Consider the following 12173-nt stretch of genomic DNA (forward strand, 5'->3'; position numbering starts at 1 on the left):
AGCACCTGGGTATTTGATACTGGTTCTGTTGCTAATATTTGCAACTCGAAACAGGGACTACGAATTAAGCGAAGATTGCCTAAGGACGAGGTGACGATGCGCGTGGGAAATGGTTTCAAAATCGATGTGATCGCGGTCGGCACGCTACCTCTACATCTACCTTCGGGATTAGTTTTAGACCTGAATAATTGTTATTTGGTGCCAGCGTTGAGTGATGTCTACTACGCAACCTTCTTCTTGTAGACATTGTTGGGCCTCCAAGTGCAGAGGTTTGTAGGACAGTAGCACATTTCCCTCAAGTGGATGACCTAAGGTTTATCAATCCGTGGGAGGCGTAGGATGAAGATGGTCTCTCTCAAACAACCCTGCAACCAAATAACAAAGAGTCTCTTGTGTCCCCAACACACCCAATACAATGATAAATTGTATAGCTAGGTGCACTAGTTCGGCGAAGAGATGGTGATACAAGTGCAATATGGATGGTAGATATAGGTTTTTGTAATCTGAAATTATAAAAACAGCAAGGTAACTAATGATAAAAGTGAGCGTAAACGGTATTGCAATGCTAGGAAACAAGGCCTAGGGTTCATACTTTCACTAGTGCAAGTTCTCTCAACAATAACATAATTGGATCATATAACTATCCCTCAACATGCAATAAAGAGTCACTCCAAAGTCACTAATAGCGAAGAACAAACAAAGAGATTATGGTAGGGTACGAAACCACCTCAAAGTTATTCTTTCCGATCAATCCATTGGGCTATTCCTATAAGTGTCACAAACAGCCCTAGAGTTCGTAGTAAAATAACACCTTAAGACACACATCAACCAAAACCCTAATGTCACCTAGATACTCCAATGTCACCTCAAGTATCCGTGGGTATGATTATACGATATGCATCACACAATCTCAGATTCATCTATTCAACCAACACATAGAACCTCAAAGAGTGCCCCAAAGTTTCTACCGGAGAGTCAAGACGAAAACGTGTGCCAACCCCTATGCATAGGTTCATGGGCGGAACCCGCAAGTTGATCACCAAAACATACATCAAGTGAATCAATAGAATAACCCATTGTCACCATGGTTATCCCACACAAGACATACATCAAGTGTTCTCAAATCATTAAAGACTCGATCCGATAAGATAACTTCAAAGGGAAAACTCAATCCATTACAAGAGAGTAGAGGGGGAGAAACATCATAAGATCCAACTATAATAGCAAAGCTCGCGATACATCAAGATCGTACCACCTCAAGAACACGAGAGAGAGAGAGATCAAACACATAGCTACTGGTACATACCCTCAGCCCCGAGGGTGAACTACTCCCTCCTCGTCATGGAGAGCGCCGGGATGATGAAGATGGCCACCGATGAGGGATCCCCCCTCCGGCAGGGTGCCGAAACAGGGTCCCGATTGGTTTTTGGTGGCTACAGAGGCTTGCGGCGGCAGAACTCCCGATCTATTCTGTTCCCCGAAGGTTTTAGGGTATATTGGTATATATAGGAGGAAGAAATACGTCAGGGGAGCCACGAGGGGCCCACAAGGGTGGAGGGCACGCCCAGGGGGGTGGGCGCGCCCCCTGCCTCGTGCTCTCCTCGTTGATCCCCTGACGTGCACTCCAAGTCTCCCGTATTGCTTTCTTTCCAAAAATAACTTTTCCGAAGGTTTCATTCCGTTTGGACTCCGTTTGATATTCCTTTTATGCGAAACACTGAAATAAGGGAAAAAACAGAAACTGGCACTGGGCTCTGGGTCAATAGGTTAGTCCCAAAAGTAATATAAAAGTGCATAGTAAAGCCCATAAAACATCCAAGATGGATAATATAATAGCATGAATACTTCATAAATTATAGATACGTTGGAGACGTATCTGCATCCCCAAGCTTAATTCCTGCTCGTCCTCGAGTAGGTAAATGATAAAAGAAAGAATTTATGAAGTGTGAATGCTAGCAGGTGCATAAGTTTGATCAATGATAATTTCAATCACCTTTTCTAGCATCATTATATGTCATAACAGTAGTTCAACTCATAAAACTTTTCATGATCAAGTAACAAGCTATTCACATGTTAAAGTATAGATCATAAAATTTCTTGAAAACTAACAAACCGTGTTATTAGTCATCAAACAATCACAATTCATCTTATTTTCAGGAAGAGTCTATGTCAGAACTTTGATTCAGCAAACTTCACATACTCAACTATCTTTTAGTCTTCCATGATTGCTACCACTCAAAGCATATTTTTAGAACAAATAGCATCCATTGAACACAGAGAAAGATAGGGGCTTAATGTTTCGCCTCCCAACTTATTTATCATATAGATAATTGTCAACAATAATAATTCATGATCAAATATATTTGAATGGCCATATATGCTTAGATCTTTCCATCAAATGATGCTTGCCAACTAAAGAGTAGGTTGGAATGAGAAGGAATACTACTGACTCTTGCATAAAAGTAAAAGATAGGCCCTTCGCAGAGGGAAGCAGGGATTTGCAGAGGTGCCAGAGCTCGAAGCAAAAACAAATATGAAAATAATTTTGAGAGGTATGCTTTCATTGTCAACATAACGACCAAGAGTTCCCAATATCTTCCATACTAGATACATTATAGGCGGTTCCCACGCAGAAAGGTAAAGTTTTTAATTCCCCTCCACCAACATTCACACTCCACGGCTTGTTCGAAAAAACGGGTGCCGTCCAACTATCAACATTCCTGGGGGAGTTTTGTTTAAATTATTTGCGAATTTGTTTTTGATCTCTTGATCATAGGACTGGGCATCCCAGTTACTAGCCATTTTCTCGTGAATGATGAGCGGAGTCCACTCACCGTGAGAATAACCCACCTAGCATGAAAGATACTGACAGTCCCTAGTCGCTACATGAGCGATTCGGGCATACAAAACAGATTATTATTTGAAGGTTTAGAGTTTGGCACATGCAAATTTACTTGGAACGGCAGGTAAATACCGCATATAGGTAGATATGGTGGACACACATGGAAGAAACTTGGTTCAAGGAATTTGGATGCACAAGCAGTATTCTCGCTTAGTACAGATATTTTGGCTAGCAAAGGATTCTAAATAGCAAGCACCACATGTTAGAGGATCCATAACAATATAACTTCTATACAAATATACCCAAGCATAACTCATTATGTTGTCTTCCTTGTCCAACTTCAACTAATTTGCTCAGGTTTGAAAATAATTAATGGGGCTCACAATCATAGAAGATGTCCAAGATAGTATATTTATATGTGAAATCTCTCTTCCTTCAATATTCTTTCATGAATTGTTCAAGTGACCAATAAAATGTTTGCTAACCTTCAAAAAATTTACCACCTCTACTTCTTATATGTAAAGTCATTACTCCCCATGGGAAAGGCATATGAAACATATATAATTTCAGATTTATGATATTCAAATCATTCAACCATTTACTCATAGGATATAAGTGAAGCACACGAGTAAATGACAAACTACTCCAAAAAGATATGAGTGAAGATCAATGAGTAGTTAAATAACTATGTAGCTTTGTGAAGACTCTCTCTCATTTAAGAATTTCAGATCTTGGTATTTTATTCAAACAGCAAGCAAAACAAAATAAAGCAACATTTCAAGGATAGCACTCATCATGTGAAGAAGCAAAAACTTAGGCTCAACCGATACTAACCGATAATTGTCGAAGAAGAAAGGTGGGATGCCAACCGGGGCATCCCCAAGCTTAGACGCTTGAGACTTCTTGAAATATTATCTTGGGATGCCTTGGGCATCCCCAAGCTTGAGCTTTTGTGTCTCCTTAATTCCTCTCATATCACGGTCTTCCTAAATCTCAAAAGCTTCATCCACACAAAACTCAACAAGGACTCGTGAGATAAGTTAGTATAAACCAATGCAAAAACCTTATCATACTATACTGTAGCAAATCACTAAAATTATTATTCAACATTGCATACTAAATGCCTCTGCATATTTAATACTCCTATTCTCAAATAGAATCATTAAACAAGCAAACATATGCAAAGATAACAGCAATCTGCCAAAACAGTACAGTCTGTAAGGAATGCAAGATTCATCATACTTCCCTAACTCCAAACATTATGAAAGAAAATTCCCACTCTATTAAATTTATCAGAGCTTATTATGCAAAAGGTTTCAACATTTTATCACATTCTGACTTTTCTAGGGAATTTTTGCAACAGCGGTAAACTTTCTGTTTTGAAACAGCAACATGTATACTTGCAAAATAAGCATGGTAAAGGCTATCCTTGACATTTTTATTGAAAATAGAGATGCAAAACATTATTCTAAATAAAAGCAAGCAAATACTAACAAAATAAAATGACGCTCCAAGCAAAACACATATCATGTGGTGAATAAAAATATAGCTCCAAGTAAAGTTACCGATGAACGAAGACGAAAGAGGGGATGCCTTCCGGGGCATCCCCAAGCTTAGGCTCTTGGTTGTCCTTGAATATTACCTTGGGGTGCCTTGGGAATCCCAAAGCTTAGACTCTTGCCACTCCTTATTCCATAGTCCATCGAATCTTTACCCAAAACTTGAAAACTTCACAACACAAAACTTAACAGAAAATCTCGTGAGCTCCGTTAGCGAAAGAAAACAAAACACCACTTCATGGCACTGTAATGAACTAATTATTTATTTTTATTGGTGCTAAATCTACTTTATTCCAACTTCTCTATGGTTTATAAACTATTTTACTAGCCATAGAGTCATCAAAATAAGCAAACAACACACGAAATACAGAATCTGTCAAAAACAGAACAGTCTGTAGTAATCTGTAACTAACGCAAACTTCTGGAACTCCAAAAATTCTAAAATAAATTGGTGGGCCTGAGGAATTTGTCTAGTAATCATCTGCAAAAAGAATCAACTAAATAGCACTCTCCAGTAAAAAGTTTTAGCTAATCTCGTGAGCGCTAAAGTTTCTGTTTTTTACAGCATGATCATAAAGACTTCACCCAAGTCTTCCCAAAGGTTCTACTTGGCACAAACACTAATTAAAACACAAAACCACATATAAACAGAAGCTAGATGTATTATTTATTCCTAAACAGAACCAAAAAGCAAGAAACTAAAATAAAAAATTGGGTTGCCTCCCAACAAGCGCTATCGTTTAACGCCCCTAGCTAGGCATGATGATTTCAATGATGCTCACATAAAAGATAAGAATTGAAACATAAAGAGAGCATCATGAAGAATATGACTAGCACATTTAAGTCTAACCCACTTCCTATGCATAGGGATTTTGTGAGCAAACAAATTATGTGAACAATAATCAACTAGCATAGGAAGGCAAAACAAGCAAATCTTCAAGATTTTCAACACATAGAGAGGAAACTTGATATTATTGCAATATGTAGAAGCATATGATCCTCTCTCATAATAATTTTCAGTAGCATCATGAATGAATTCAACCATATAACCAGCACCTAAAGCATTCTTTTCATGATCTACAAGCATAGTATTTTTATTACTCTCCACATAAGCAAAATTCTTCTTATGAATAATAGTGGGAGAAAACTCAACAAAATAATTATCATGTGAGGCATAATCCAATTAACTAAAATCATGATGACAATTTTCATGGTTATCTTTATTCTTTATAGCATACGTGTCATCACAATAATCATCATAAGTAGGAGGCATGCTTTCATCATAATAAATTTGCTCATCAAAACTTGGGGGACTAAACATATCATCTTCATCAAACATAGCATCCCCAAGCTTGTGGCTTTGCATATCATTAGCATCATGGGTATTCAAAGAATTCATACCAAAAACATTGCAATCATGCTCATCATTCACATATTTTATGCCAAGCATTCTATGTAATTCTTCTTCTAGTACTTGAGCACAATTTTCCTTCCCATCATTTTCACGAAAGACATTAAAAAGATGAAGCATATGAGGCACCCTTAATTCCATTTTTTGTAGTTTTCTTTTATAGAAGAAACTAGTGATAAAACAAGAAACAAAAAGATTCGATTGCAGGATCTAAAGATATACCTTCAAGCACTCACCTCCCCGGCAACGGCGCCAAAAACTGCTTAGTTGACGGGGTGTGAGTGCCGCTTACCTAGCCTCCCCGGCAACGGCGCCAGAAAAGAGCTTGATGTCTACTATGCAACCTTCTTCTTGTAGACGTTGTTGGGCCTCCAAGTGCAGAGGTTTGTAGGATAGTAGCAGATTTTCCTCAAGTGGATGACCTAAGGTTTATCAATCAGTGGGAGGCGTAGGATGAAGATGGTCTCTCTCAAACAACCCTTCAACCAAATAACAAAGAGTCTCTTGTGTCCCCAACACACCCAATACAATGATAAATTTTATAGGTGCACGAGTTCGGCGAAGAGATGGTGATACAAGTGCAATATGGATGGTAGATATAGGTTTTTGTAATCTGAAATTATAAAAACAGCAAGGTAACTAATGATAAAAGTGAGCGTAAACGGTATTGCAATGCTAGGAAACAAGGCCTAGGGTTCATACTTTCACTAGTGCAAGTTCTCTCAACAATAATAACATAATTGGATCATATAACTATCCCTCAACATGTAATAAAGAGTCACTACAAAGTCACTAATAGCGGAGAACAAACAAAGAGATTATGGTAGGGTACGAAACCACCTCAAAGTTATTCTTCCGATCAATCCATTGGGCTATTCCTATAAGTGTCACAAACAGCCCTAGAGTTCGTAGTAAAATAACACCTTAAGACACACATCAACCAAAACCCTAATGTCACCTAGATACTCCAATGTCACCTCAAGTATCCGTGGGTATGATTATACGATATGCATCACACAATCTCAGATTCATCTATTCAACCAACACATAGAACCTCAAAGAGTGCCCAAAGTTTCTACCGGAGAGTCAAGACGAAAACGTGTGCCAACCCCTATGCATAGGTTCATGGGCGGAACCCGCAAGTTGATCACCAAAACATACATCAAGTGAATCAATAGAATAACCCATTGTCACCACGGTTATCCCACGCACGACATACATCAAGTGTTCTCAAATCATTAAAGACTCGATCCGATAAGATAACTTCAAAGGGAAAACTCAATCCATTACAAGAGAGTAGAGGGGGAGAAACATCATAAGATCCAACTATAATAGCAAAGCTCGTGATACATCAAGATCGTACCACCTCAAGAACACGAGAGAGAGAGAGAGATCAAACACATAGCTACTGGTACATACCCTCAGCCCCGAGGGTGAACTACTCCCTCCTCGTCATGGAGAGCGCCAGGATGATGAAGATGGCCACCGGTGAGGGATCCCCCCTCCGGCAGGGTGCCGGAACAGGGTCCCGATTGGTTTTTGGTGGCTACAGAGGCTTGCGGCGGCGGAACTCCCGATCTATTCTGTTCCCCGAAGGTTTTAGGGTATATTGGTATATATAGGAGGAAGAAATACGTCAGGGGAGCCACGAGGGGCCCACGAGGGTGGAGGGCACGCCCAGGGGGGTGGGCGCGCCCCCCTGCCTCGTGCTCTCCTCGTTGATCCCCTGACGTGCACTCCAAGTCTCCGTATTGCTTTCTTTCCAAAAATAACTTTTCCGAAGGTTTCATTCTGTTTGGACTCCGTTTGATATTCCTTTTATGCGAAACACTGAAACAAGGGAAAAAACAGAAACTGGCACTGGGCTCTGGGTCAATAGGTTAGTCCCAAAAGTAATATAAAAGTGCATAGTAAAGCCGATAAAACATCCAAGATGGATAATATAATAGCATGAATACTTCATAAATTATAGATACGTTGGAGACGTATCATTGAGCATGAACATTATATCTGGATCTTATTTAATGCGAGACAGTTATTCATTTAAATCAGAGAATAATGGTTGTTCTATTTATATGAGTAATATCTTTTATGGTCATGCACCCTTGAAGAGTGGTCTATTTATATTAAATCTCGATAGTAGTGATACACACATTCATAATATTGAAGCCAAAAGATGCAGAGTTGATAATGATAGTGCAACTTATTTGTGGCACTGTCGTTTAGGTCATATTGGTGTAAAGCGCATGAAGAAACTCCATACTGATGGACTTTTGGAATCACTTGATTATGAATCACTTGGTACTTGCGAACCATGCCTCATGGGCAAGATGACTAAAACGCCATTCTCCGGAACAATGGAGCGAGCAACAGATTTGTTGGAGATCATACATACTGATGTATGTGGTCCGATGAATGTTGAGGCTCGTGGCGGGTATCGTTATTTTCTCACCTTCATAGATGATTTGAGCAGATATGGGTATATCTACTTAATGAAACATAAGTCTGAAACATTTGAAAAGTTCAAAGAATTTTAGAGTGAAGTGGAAAATCATCGTAACAAGAAAATAAAGTTTCTACGATCTGATCGTGGAGGAGAATATTTGAGTTACGAGTTTGTTCTTCATTTGAAACAATGCGGAATATTTTCGCAACTCACGCCACCCAGAACACCACAGCGTAATGGTGTGTCCGAACGTCGTAATCGTACTTTACTAGATATGGTGCGATCTATGATGTCTCTTACTGATTTACCGCTATCGTTTTGGGGTTATGCTTTAGAGACGGCTGCATTCACGTTAAATAGGGCACCATTGAAATCCATTGAGACGACGCCTTATGAACTGTGGTTTGGCAAGAAACCAAAGTTGTCGTTTCTGAAAGTTTGGGGCTGCGATGCTTATGTGAAAAAGCTTCAACCTGATAAGCTCGAACCCAGATAGGAGAAATGTGTCTTCATAGGATACCCAAAGGAGACGGTTGGGTACACCTTCTATCACAGATCCGAAGGCAAGACATTTGTTGCTAAAAATGGATCCTTTCTAGAGAAGGAGTTTCTCTCGAAAGAAGTGAGTGGGAGGAAAGTAGAACTTGATGAGGTAACTGTACCTGCTCCCTTATTGGAAAGTAGTTCATCACAGAAACCGGTTCCCGTGACACCTACACCAATTAGTGAGGAAGCTAATGATGTTGATCATGAAACTTCAGATCAAGTTACTACCGAACCTCGTAGGTCAACCAGAGTAAGATCTGCCCCAGAGTGGTACGGTAATCCTATTCTGGAGGTCATGTTACTTGACCATGGTGAACCTACGAACTATGAAGAAGTGATGGTGAGCCCAGATTCCGCGAAATGGCTTGAGGCCATGAAATCTGAGATGGGATCCATGTATGAGAACAAAGTGTGGACTTTGGTTGACTTGCCCGATGATCGGCAAGCTATAGAGAATAAATGGATCTTCAAGAAGAAGACTGACGCTGACGGTAATGTTACTGTCTACAAAGCTCGACTTGTTGCGAAAGGTTTTCGACAAGTTCAAGGGGTTGACTACGATGAGACTTTCTCACCCATAGCGATGCTTAAGTCTGTCCGAATCATGTTAGCAATTACCCTATTTTATGATTATGAAATTTGGCAAATGGATGTAAAAACTGCATTCCTGAATGGATTTCTGGAAGAAGAGTTGTATATGATGCAGCCAGAAGGTTTTGTCGATCCAAAGGGAGATAACAAAGTGTGCAAGCTCCAGTGATCCATTTATGGACTGGTGCAAACCTCTCGGAGTTGGAATAAATGTTTTGATAGTGTGATCAAAGCATATGGTTTTATACAGACTTTTGGAGAAGCCTGTATTTACAAGAAAGTGAGTGGGAGCTCTGTAGCATTTCTAATATTATATGTGGATGACATATTGTTGATTGGAAATGATATAGAATTTCTGGATAGCATAAAAGGATACTTGAATAAGAGTTTTTCAATGAAAGACCTTGGTGAAGATGCTTACATATTGGGCATCAAGATCTATAGAGATAGATCAAGACGCTTAACTGGACTTTCACAAAGTACATACCTTGACAAAGTTTTGAAAAAGTTCAAAATGGATCAAGCAAAGAAAGGGTTCTTGCCTGTGTTACAAGGTGTGAAGTTGAGTCAGACTCAATGCCCGACCACTGCAAAAGATAGAGAGAAAATGAAAAGTGTTCCCTATGCTTCAGCCATAGGCTCTATCATGTATGCAATGCTGTGTACCAGACCTGATGTGTGCCTTGCTATTAGCTTAGCAGGGAGGTACCAAAGTAATCCAGGAGTAGATCACTGGACAGCGGTCAAGAACATCCTGAAATACCTGAAAAGGACTAAGGATATGTTTCTCGTTTATGGAGGTGACAAAGAGCTCGTCGTAAATGGTTACGTCGATGCAAGCTTTGACACTTATCCGGACGATTCTAAATCGCAAACCGGATACGTGTTTATATTGAACGGTGGAGCTGTCAGTTGGTGCAGTTCTAAACAAAGCGTCGTGGCGGGATCTACGTGTGAAGCGGAGTACATAGCTGCTTCGGAAGCAGCAAATGAAGGAGTCTGGATGAAGGAGTTCATATCCGATCTAGGTGTCATACCTAGAGCATCGGGTCCAATGAAAATGTTTTGTGACAATACTGGTGCAATTGCCTTGGCAAAGGAATCCAGATTTCACAAGAGAACCAAGCACATCAAGAGACGCTTCAATTCCATCCGGGGTCAAGTCCAGCTGGGAGACATAGAGATTTGCAAGATACATATGGATCTGAATGTTGCAGACCCGTTGACTAAGCCTCTTCCACGAGCAAAACATGATCAGCACCAAGACTCCATGAGTGTTAGAATCATTACTGTGTAATCTAGATTATTGACTCTAGTGCAAGTGGGAGACTGAAGGAAATATGCCCTAGAGGCAATAATAAAGTTATTATTTATTTCCTCATATCATGATAAATGTTTATTATTCATGCTAGAATTGTATTAACCGGAAACATAATACATGTGTAAATACATAGACGAACATAGTGTCACTAGTATCCCTCTATTTGACTAGCTCGTTGATCAAACATGGTTGAGTTTCCTAGCCATTGACATGAGTTGTCATTTGATTAACGAGATCACATCATTAGGAGAATGATGTGATTGACTTGACCCATTTCGTTAGCTTAGCACTTGATCGTTTAGTTTACTGCTATTGCTTTCTCCATGACTTATACATGTTCCTATGACTATGAGATTATGCAACTCCCGAATACCGGAGGAACACTTTGTGTGCTACCAAACGTCACAACATAACTGGGTGATTATAAAGGTGCTCTACAGGTGTCTCCAATGGTACTTGTTGAGTTGGCATAGATCGAGATTAGGATTTGTCACTCCGATTGTCGGAGAGGTATCTCCGGGCCCTCTCGGTAATGCACATCACTATAAGCCTTGCAAGCAATGTGACTAATGAGTTAGTTGCGGGATGATGCATTACAGAACGATTAAAGCACTACAGAAAAAATACACTTCCGTGATGATACGTGTTTGTCACAATAGGTCGCGTTTTTTGTCATGCATGTACATCCATGACAAATTTATGATAGAATCAAGATAGTCATACCTGTGCTATCGTAGAAGTGTTCCATGACATTACCAAAATTATCATCACGGAAGTGTCCACTTCCATGACGATAAATCGCGCGTCACAGAAGTGCTTTCGTCAAGGGTGACCGGCACGTGGCATCCACCGTAACGGAACGCTGTTAAGCTATCGAGTCGGGTTTTGGATCCGATAACCCGTTAACAGCCCCGACCAATGGGGATTTTCCATGTGTAAAATCATCATTGGCTGGAGGAAACACGTGTTGGCTCATCGCTGGGACAGATGTCATCCACTCATTGGACAGAAGGCGCCTATGATACGTCAACACGTGGCACGGCCCAACAGTGGCCCATTCCTATGAAAAGGCCGGCCCGTTTGACTTGGTCAAAAGCTGGCGGGCCGGCCCATGGAAAGCCTGTTAACGGCCTGTTCGCATATAGCCCATTTACAGCCCGCTAACCCAGGGCCCGTTACGCCCTATTCGAATTAGGCCCAGTAGCGTCATCTGGGCTATCCAATATGATTCCAGCCCATTTTCACTTCTGGCCCATATATGGCCCATGACGTCTTTCGGCCCATATGAGGCCCTATGTAACTCTTGGCCTATTAACGCCCCGTGCTGAAACTGGCCCGTAATGAACAGTGTATTACTTTACACCCATTAACGGCCCGTGGTGAAACTGGCCCGTAATGAACAGTATATCACTTTATACCCATTAACGGCCCGTTATTCCGTTGGGCCGTTTCCAGCC

This window comes from Aegilops tauschii, chromosome 6 (assembly GCF_002575655.3).
Source record: "Aegilops tauschii subsp. strangulata cultivar AL8/78 chromosome 6, Aet v6.0, whole genome shotgun sequence".
In the NCBI taxonomy this organism is placed as follows: domain Eukaryota; kingdom Viridiplantae; phylum Streptophyta; class Magnoliopsida; order Poales; family Poaceae; genus Aegilops; species Aegilops tauschii.